Below are 10,132 nucleotides of genomic sequence, written 5' to 3' on the forward strand. Positions count from 1 at the left end.
TATTTAAATAGGTTTTATTTTGTTATTATATTGACAATAATATAATTATATCGGTACAAGAAAATACAAAATACATACACAAATTTATGTAGGTAAATCATGAAAAATTCATTCCAATCCAAAACAATGACAAATTTATGATTTAAAAAGATTAGGTTATCAGTTTGCAAGGTTGGCTTCTTTGCGGGTTAAAATTGTTTAATCCTAACCCGCCTCACGGTGAGGGTGGTTAGGGATGGCTTGCGGGTCTTAACCAGTTTAGCACTCTTAGTATACGGTCATGTTATGTTGGAGAAAAGAAAAGAAATGAGTTATGCTACTAAAATTTATTTTTTTTGTCCGTGAAAAAAGAATAAAATAAAATAAAAACATTAGCAATTGTGTATTTGCATTTGACTACAAGCAAGTGCCTAGCGAGATGGTACTCTTCACGCACCCACAACTACTCTCCTTTTTTGTTTTCCTTTTTGTTTTAAATCGTACTTGGTGGATGAAAAAAAAAAAAAACTAATGGCGGTGCTCTAACGTATATTATCACATGATTAAAAAAATTCAAGATTTTATTAATAATTGAAGGAAAATGACATTTTAAATTTTATAATTATGCGGATACATATATTAGTCTTCAAATCTTCAATTGTTGAAATTTCTACCTCTGTTCCTATCGAAAAGTACAGTGAAAATTGTGATCCAAAAGTCTTTCAAATCCAAGCACTCTTTTGCTGACTATTATTATGTCATATTCTCATTCCATTTCTGTTGCACGTTTATTCATTCGGAGACCATGTCCATATCCATGATAGTATGAAAATCAAAAGTGAGTGTAATACTAATAATTGGAAGAATAAATTCATTATATCCCTTAATGGAGAGGGAAATATTTTAGCAGTACGTGGTCTATATGAAAAATGCATAAAAATTTCCAGGGCATTGATTTAGTTAATGAAAAGTCTCATTTAAGCTTTTCAATATGAAACTATGAGAGTGAGTTTGAGTTGAATTTCTTATGTATAGAAGCGTANTATTTAAATAGGTTTTATTTTGTTATTATATTGACAATAATATAATTATATCGGTACAAGAAAATACAAAATACATACACAAATTTATGTAGGTAAATCATGAAAAATTCATTCCAATCCAAAACAATGACAAATTTATGATTTAAAAAGATTAGGTTATCAGTTTGCAAGGTTGGCTTCTTTGCGGGTTAAAATTGTTTAATCCTAACCCGCCTCACGGTGAGGGTGGTTAGGGATGGCTTGCGGGTCTTAACCAGTTTAGCACTCTTAGTATACGGTCATGTTATGTTGGAGAAAAGAAAAGAAATGAGTTATGCTACTAAAATTTATTTTTTTTGTCCGTGAAAAAAGAATAAAATAAAATAAAAACATTAGCAATTGTGTATTTGCATTTGACTACAAGCAAGTGCCTAGCGAGATGGTACTCTTCACGCACCCACAACTACTCTCCTTTTTTGTTTTCCTTTTTGTTTTAAATCGTACTTGGTGGATGAAAAAAAAAAAAAACTAATGGCGGTGCTCTAACGTATATTATCACATGATTAAAAAAATTCAAGATTTTATTAATAATTGAAGGAAAATGACATTTTAAATTTTATAATTATGCGGATACATATATTAGTCTTCAAATCTTCAATTGTTGAAATTTCTACCTCTGTTCCTATCGAAAAGTACAGTGAAAATTGTGATCCAAAAGTCTTTCAAATCCAAGCACTCTTTTGCTGACTATTATTATGTCATATTCTCATTCCATTTCTGTTGCACGTTTATTCATTCGGAGACCATGTCCATATCCATGATAGTATGAAAATCAAAAGTGAGTGTAATACTAATAATTGGAAGAATAAATTCATTATATCCCTTAATGGAGAGGGAAATATTTTAGCAGTACGTGGTCTATATGAAAAATGCATAAAAATTTCCAGGGCATTGATTTAGTTAATGAAAAGTCTCATTTAAGCTTTTCAATATGAAACTATGAGAGTGAGTTTGAGTTGAATTTCTTATGTATAGAAAACTATGAGAGTGAGTTTGAGTTGAATTTCTTATGTATAGAAGCGTATAATTTGGTATTGAGCTTTAAAGCTAACAATTGTTATATCATGGACCAAGTATTGAGCTTTAAAGCTAACAATTGTTATATCATGGACCAAGTCTGATTCATATTACATTGTGAAACCTACTTCAAAAATTGTGTGTCTGTAATTAACAATTTTTGTACCTACAGTTAATAATTTTTAGTACAGAATATATCAACTGTATGTATAAAATCTAAATGTTATTTTTGGACCAAAGTTCACAATGCAAAATTGATCCTAGTTCATAGTATAATTTGCCTAAAGCTAGATTTACCTCTTCATAGGCAAATTCATGGGTTCAAAATATAATATAGCGAATTCAAAAAACTGGATTATTAAATGAAAATACATAAAAGTAATGTTACATATGCATTAAATTTTACTGAGTAATTCATAAATAAATTAGGTTGTCTTTGGTTTTGTTTTGTTTTTCTCTCTCGTTTTGGAAAATTTGAAGAGGTTAGAGATCGAGAACGATATTGTCTAATTTCAACCGACACGATTCTATACCATTCACAAGCAATGGTAACGCCAGACAGGAAAAATGGGAACGCCAGACACCCTTTGTTTGAGCTCTTCACAAACCTCTTCAGCTCCATCCTCGTCAATTTTGTTTGCAACTACTAAGGATGGACGATCAGACAAACCCTCGCTATAATGCTCGAGTTCCAAAACCAAATCTTTAAGCTGTTCCCATGGATGTCAGCCCAGGGATGTCAGCCACTGTAATTGAGAAGTCGTCGTAGTTTACATTCCCCAAATTTGGCTTCAGTGTCGTGAAGGCGTAATGGCCTACTGTAGGTTTTGCCTTTGACAGAGCCCCAAGAAGGGTGCTTTTCCCTACATTTGGCATCCCTACAAGACCAACATCGGCAATGCTCTTGAGCTAACACGAGAACAACCTCTGAGCCTGGCGAACCAGCGTTTAATGATGTAACTTCTTCATCAGTATACTCTGTAGCGTCAACAATGTTAGAGTCGTTTCCCTTCTGTGTCTTCTTTGAAGTCTTTCTTGTAGAGACGTTACCTAAGCCACCGTTCCCTCCCAGAGCAATAACTATCCGTTGTCATGGTTCCGTTAATTCTGCTACATTGTATTCCACATTCTCACTCTCCTCCCGTTCATCCTTCCACTCCTAACCTGACACAACATCGTCACTATCTTGACCTTCCGACTGACAACATTCGAGCATTCTTGAACGTGGAATTTGAGCATGAGATGAATCCGACAAAGCACAGGTGGCTAATCTGGTACTTGTTGAGTTGTCAACACAAGGACTGGCAGTTTTCTTGAATGTGGTTTCGGATTCACAAGTTGGACGAGATTGTAGAGAGCATTCAGTTGAATCAGTAGCAAGTATACCGGGTATATCCCAGGGATCTGAAGTTGTTGAAGAAACTCTCTGAACTGCAGAAGGAAGTTCTCCTCCCACAACATGAATTACAGTGCCAACTGGTACTTGGACAACCTATTAGAAAAGTTTGCATATTAGACATTTTTATATCAAGTTGGGACATACTCATTAACAGTGTGATACAAATGGTTTTAAAAACTTAAAAAATTATGAGAAAAGTATATAGCGCAACCTCATCAGTGCCTTAGCTTCCTATCATATTTTTGGAAGTTCCATGCCCCCCTCTCCTTGCATTCTGAAAATTACAATAACTGTAAATATATATCAAGCAATACATTGTGCCACAGTGAACATGATTAGAGGAAAGGAATAGCAGGTAAATGAGGACAAAACAGAGGGGGAAAAAATGAAACTGAATATGATATAGAAACGTGTAGCCAATAAGAGAAGAACATCGCACTATGTGATGCTGCAGACCACTGAAATCCCAGACTGCTGGAGAACATTCAAGTATAACATCACCACCTCGTCCACTGTTTCCACCGGAAAAAACACAAGAAAAGGTCTCTGAATGATTTTATGTAATTGATATATCAAACATAATGGTTAGGGTAGGCTGGTAGCAAGTGGCTAAAGTGCGATGCATGCACTTCCCTCCAAGGAAGTGAAACACAACAAAGACAAATGCCTAAAATTACATGGAGTATCAAAGAGACGGGATGTGCAAATGTGCTATGCAAATATGATCCAAATTGTTCATCGCATCAAAGAAATATAAAAACTTAACCGAACTAAATAAAAATCAGAAGAAATATGTTAGGGAAAAAGAGTGCATGAAGCGCATGACAAGTAAAGAAATTGGATTAGAACAGTAGGCTGATGTATAATAAGGAAACATAGAAAGAGATAAAACAGTTTCATTTGTGTCAAGTCTTTGTGAAATCCAACCATTGGACCATCCAAAGCAATTGTGCCGGCTACGACGAAAGCTGTTACAACCGTTGCCACCATCACCTCCTTTTGCCCATATACGGAAGCGGTCTATCATTCTCCGCTCCTATAAGAGAAGCATTTGTAAGATTATAGAATATGAGTACCTATGTACAAGACATAGAGGAAGTGTAAAAGACCTGCAATGGGGCAAGCTTTGTTTTCTTCTGAGCAATGTCTAAGAAAGAACACAACTGGAAAACCAATTGTGATTGCGATAATTTTCTCACATTACTCAAGAACGAGGATTTCCCACAATTTCGCCACATATTAATGTCACCCTCAACAGTTTAATATTAGTTGATTCCACATTCAAATAGTGACAAGGGTTCTCTTGAGTATCAACCTTCACCAGTTTTTATACTGTGAAACCCAGTATTAGAGGATAGAGACCGAGTGTAGGGAGGGCTCCATTTGTAATTTCCTCATTCTAACTGTTATAACTGACTACCATTCCATATAAAAAAATGGTAGTACTTCCAAAGCTCTCTGTATTGCATTTTTCAGTTCAGATCAATAATGAAACAACTTTCCCTCCTTCTTCTTCTCCGTTGAACTCAACCTTCACAATACCCAGAGTATCTAAAATGCATGCCACAAAAGATGATGTCCCAAGCAAGCCTCAGTTCACTGTGTGGAAAATAGTAAATGCTCCTGGCTATTTCCTCACCATCCAGAAGATTCAGAATCTCCTGCACTTCAATCACTTAAGCTTTAGTACTTAGTAGCCAGGTAAAGATTTAAGTAGGCATCTGAGAACCATTTATTAACCAAATAAGTAACAATAACATTGACTTTCCATTGCAAATATCTGAAGTTCATAACAAGACTTAATAGCAACAACAATCTGCTTAATGACCACAAAGGTCTGACCTTTTTAATTTACTCAGCCCATGAGTGGGGATGCGCCATATAAATCAATAAGCATACTAATCTAAATATGAAAATTATTTTATCAAGTGCAAAAATTGTTGATAACTGACATTTTAAACAAATCTGAATGTTAGAAGAATTTCATCGAACATGTTGAGGACACTGGCAAATCTATTTTCCTTAATAAATCGTAAAAATACAATACCTGGTTGATCCTATTGAGCAGAAGACAGAGTTGGGCTCCTAGTGAACTTGTAGTACTATCGGGAACGCCGAGTCACCGTCAATCTCTCCGGCAGACTGTTGTTTTCTTCTTTAACTTCTAAAACAAAAGATAGAAATTAGTGGGCTATCTTCATCTTTTTTTCTAGAAGAAGAAGAAGAAGCATCTGTCTCAGCCCAAACCTACCTGGCCAACTAAAGGCCCAATCGCAAAGCCCATGAATTTAAACTTGAAATAGCATTTTCCAATAGGGGTGGGCGTTTCGGTATTCAGTTAAGTTTTTTGGGTTTTAGTTTGTTCAATTTTTTTAAAAAAAATGAAACCATTCGGTTTAACATTGTAGTTCGGTTCAGTTTGAAAAAATTCGGAATTCGGTTTGGTGTTGGGTATTAGCATATCTGCATATGGACATTCATAAATTATTTACAGCACTAAGTAATGTGTTCAACTGTTCATTATCAAAGGAATCAGGCAACTAAGGAGCAAATGAAGAAAGGTGGCTGATGCATTCTGGGGCGTGGTAATGTTCGTAGAAACAGATCAACATAGAAGCTGTAATCTGGGAAATTGTAGTAATGAAGGAGTTCTATTTCATTACCATATTATAGTTTAGAAAGTTGTTAGTTTATTACTATATCATAGTTTAGAAAGTTGTTAGTTTATTACTATATCATAGTTTAGAAAGTTATAGTAGTATTAGAAAGCTTCCTAACTTAGTTTTAGTAATTAGATCAGTTTTGGATTCCTTGTACTGCCCAATATAAGGGAGTATCAATTTCAATATCAGTAAGCAAAGTTTTAATCCCAAATCAAAGGGCTAGGGAGTTTTGGGAACTCAAGAAACCTCAGCTTATCCTTTTTCACAATTGTTCCTTTCTTTCCATTCCCTTTTTCTACAATTCTATCAAGCCTGTGATGTAGAACCCATAATATTTGGTTCTGTTGTCGGCGTCATGGGCGATCGTTCTTCCAGCAGCAGAAACTCCAAGGAGGACTACGCACACCTCTGTAACTCAGTTAAGGAGTTGAAACAATTACTGGCAGACTATATTCGGGCCCAGCAACCAGCAACCCCACCTGTAGGATCGGAAGTTCAAAATGCAAATTTTCCAGAGGATAACACACCTCTTCAATCTCGATTTACCAAGCTAGATTTTCCCCAATATGCAGGCAAGGAGGATCCCTTAATATGGTTACATCGGTGCGGACTTTATTTCCGTACAACCCATAATCCAAAACAAGAAAAAGTGGGCCTCGCAGCATTCAACATGATCAGTGAAGCACAACTGTGGTATTATCAAATCCTGCGGGATAAACCTCCCCTATCTTGGCTTTTGTTTAAAGAATATTGCAAGTTCCGTTTCGGGCCGCCACGTAGCAACAATCCTTTGGGAGAGTTAGCCAATTTGAAACAGCGAGGAAGGCATATTGATGAGTATGTGGAAGATTTCCAAACGTTTTTGGCTCGTGCGACCTCTGTTCGTTTTGATCAGCAAGTTGATTTATTCACAACGGGACTAGAAGAGCTTTTACGAATTGATGTGGAGCGTAGCAAGCCAGCCTCTTTGGCTGAAGCTATGAATATAGCCTGGGATTTTGCAAGGAAATTCCAATTGTTGGGTCTCGCTATGGCTCGACAACCACCTCGTCCAGTCTCTTCTTCGCCTAGCAACCCAGTAATCACAGTCACAAAGCTCAAGCAGCACCTAAACCAAGCTTTAAGCCACCCTTGCTTCGTCGGTTGTCACCTACGGAGCAAGAAGAATGCAAGGTAAAACGCCTCTGTTTTAACTGTGATGAAACATGGTTCCGCGGACATCGTTGTAAGCATCCCTTTTGTTTAAATTAAATAGAAGATTTCAATTCTAATAGAATTTAATTATGTAAGTCCATGTTAATTTTAATTATATATTGCAATAGTATTGTAAAAAATCAATCTACAACATTTTAAAAATGAACTAATATTATATTGAAAATGAATATAATATACTGATTTAATATAATTGTATGTTAATTTAATACATTAAAATAAACAATATCAATATAGGTGTTATCTAAATGTTTTTAATTAGAACTTTTTAATGATATATTTTTTATGAGTCACACTTGTGTGAAATCGTCTCATAAATCTTTATTCGTGAGACGGGTCGGGTCTGTAACCATTTAGATTTGTTTCTTACGGGTTATTATATTACTTAAAGATACAACCCATCTCATGGATTGAGGCCATGAGACGGTCACACACAAGTTTTTAGCTTAAACTTTTGTTTGTTATCATAAATAGTAATTGATGTCTGGAAATAATTTAGTTTTGTTTCTAAATATTTTCCAACCCATAAATGTAGCATAATCAAAACATCTCTAGATCATCATTTAAATAGTAGGTCCATAATAGACTTTGTGGTTCAATATTTGTAGATCTATGATATGTTTTTAACTAATTTATTGAAAATTTATTTCTTTTAGTTCTATTGTATCTTATTCTTCTTCATTTTAAATTGATAGATCTCGAGATGATGCATCATTCTTAAATATGTGAATTTGAATTAATTTAATAACATTATATTTAAATGTGAGACATTTACCCAGTAACATTATATTTTTTTTCAAACTCCGCAAAAGTAAGTTAGTTCAATTAGTTCATTTTTATGTTAGTTTTTCTTTAGTTATGTTATTAACATAAATTAATTTGTTTTGGGCTCATAATATTTAAATATTAACTATTATTTTAGATTTGTAAATTTTTATAATTTATGGTATTTTATAAAATTTATTTATAACATTTGTATTACAAAACTTTTAATTAATGCAATAATACTTATATTTGTTAGGAGTAGAATGCTAAAATCATAATAATGATATATTTTACCTTTCAAATTTCTAAACTTTTAAAACCAACATCATTTATGTAGGGGAAAATTTATATATAGTAATAATATCGTAGTTATTTTTAAAAGTGAGATGAAGTAAACAAATTGACATGCAACAATTTTTTTTTTTTAGTAAACTTTTGACATGTAACAATGATTCAATATGTATATATGTATTATTGTTATTATTTTCTCTTTTTATCAATAAATATTTTATACAGACAGACACACACACACACATTACTTTAACTGAAAGGTAAAATGTGTGTGTGTGTGTGTGTGTGTGTGTGTGTATATATATATATTCGAATCAAATTATTATTTTCATTTGAACAATTTTTAATTAAAATTCAAAAAATAAAACAAATGAAATTAAAAATATCTATAATACAAAAATAATAAATTGAATAGAATATTTCAATTTTATATTATTAGAATAAATTAAATTTGACATATCTATTTTGATTTATATTTTTTTTTGTTTTAATAGAATATGTATTTTTCTTTCTTATAAATTCTATTACCATTAAATAACCATATTATTATTTAATGACTTTAAAAAAGATAGAGATCGATCTATATATATAGAAATATAATGATGGAAAATAAAATTACAAATAACAATGCGATTGCATTTGATTTATTTTTATTTTATTTTGCACAAAAGTTTACTTTTATGCACATAAAAAGTTTGAAAAGAATTATTTTAATTGTTGTATGTAATTTAACTAAAAAAGATATATAACTAAACTTGAACCAAATGAAATTATTTTAATTTTATTATTTTTTGAATTGAAATTAAAAACAAATAAAAAATTTAAAAGCATCTATAATATTAAAATATTAAATTAAATAAAAGATTTCAATTCTATATAAAAGAATTTAATTTTAATTAATTTAATAGACTTAAAATAATGACATGTTAATTTCAATTATATATAAATGTTAAATTAAATAGAAGATTTCAATTCAATTAGAATTTAATTATGCAAATCCATGTTAATTTTAATTATATATTACAATAGTATGGTAAAAAATTAATCTATAATATTTTGGAAATAAAATAATAGCATATTAAAAATAAATATAATATAGTGATCTAATATAATTGTATGTTAATTTAATACATTAAAATAAAAATATCAATATAGGTGTTATTTAAATAATATGTTATAGTTATTATTTTCTCTTTTTATCAATAAATATTTTATACAGACACACACGCACACACACATTACTTTAACTGAAAGGTAAAATGTGTGTGTGTGTGTGTGTATAATAATATACATCATATAGTAATTTGATTGTTGGAATTTTTTTTTGAATATTATCATGAGAGGAATTTAATTACGTACATTAACATAATATAGTAATATTTTTTTAATACTATAATATACATCATATAGTAATTTGATTGTTGGAATTTTTATTTTTTTTATTGAATATTATCATGAGAGGATTTAATTACGTACATTAACATAATATAGTAATATTTATTTTGAATACTATAATATACATCATATAGTAATTTGATTGTTTACGAATATAAAATAAAAAAAATACGCAAGATTAAAATATTTTGAACCATAATTGAATTGCATGGTATAATAACTACAATTTTGTTTAATAATTACTACTTTTCATGTGACTATTTTGTTAATATATGTACATAAGTAAGGAATCCATACACGAAATTTAATAAAATATTTCATTAATTTCC

The 10,132-nt window shown here is 31.5% G+C and overlaps 1 pseudogene; it reads right to left on the reverse strand.

Annotated features, from left to right (window-relative positions):
• Positions 1–2,614: 2,614 nt before the first annotated feature.
• Positions 2,615–4,563, reverse strand: LOC116029640 (annotated as a pseudogene).
• Positions 4,564–10,132: the final 5,569 nt, after the last annotated feature.

This window comes from Ipomoea triloba, chromosome 9, assembly GCF_003576645.1.
Source record: "Ipomoea triloba cultivar NCNSP0323 chromosome 9, ASM357664v1".
In the NCBI taxonomy this organism is placed as follows: Eukaryota; Viridiplantae; Streptophyta; class Magnoliopsida; order Solanales; family Convolvulaceae; genus Ipomoea; species Ipomoea triloba.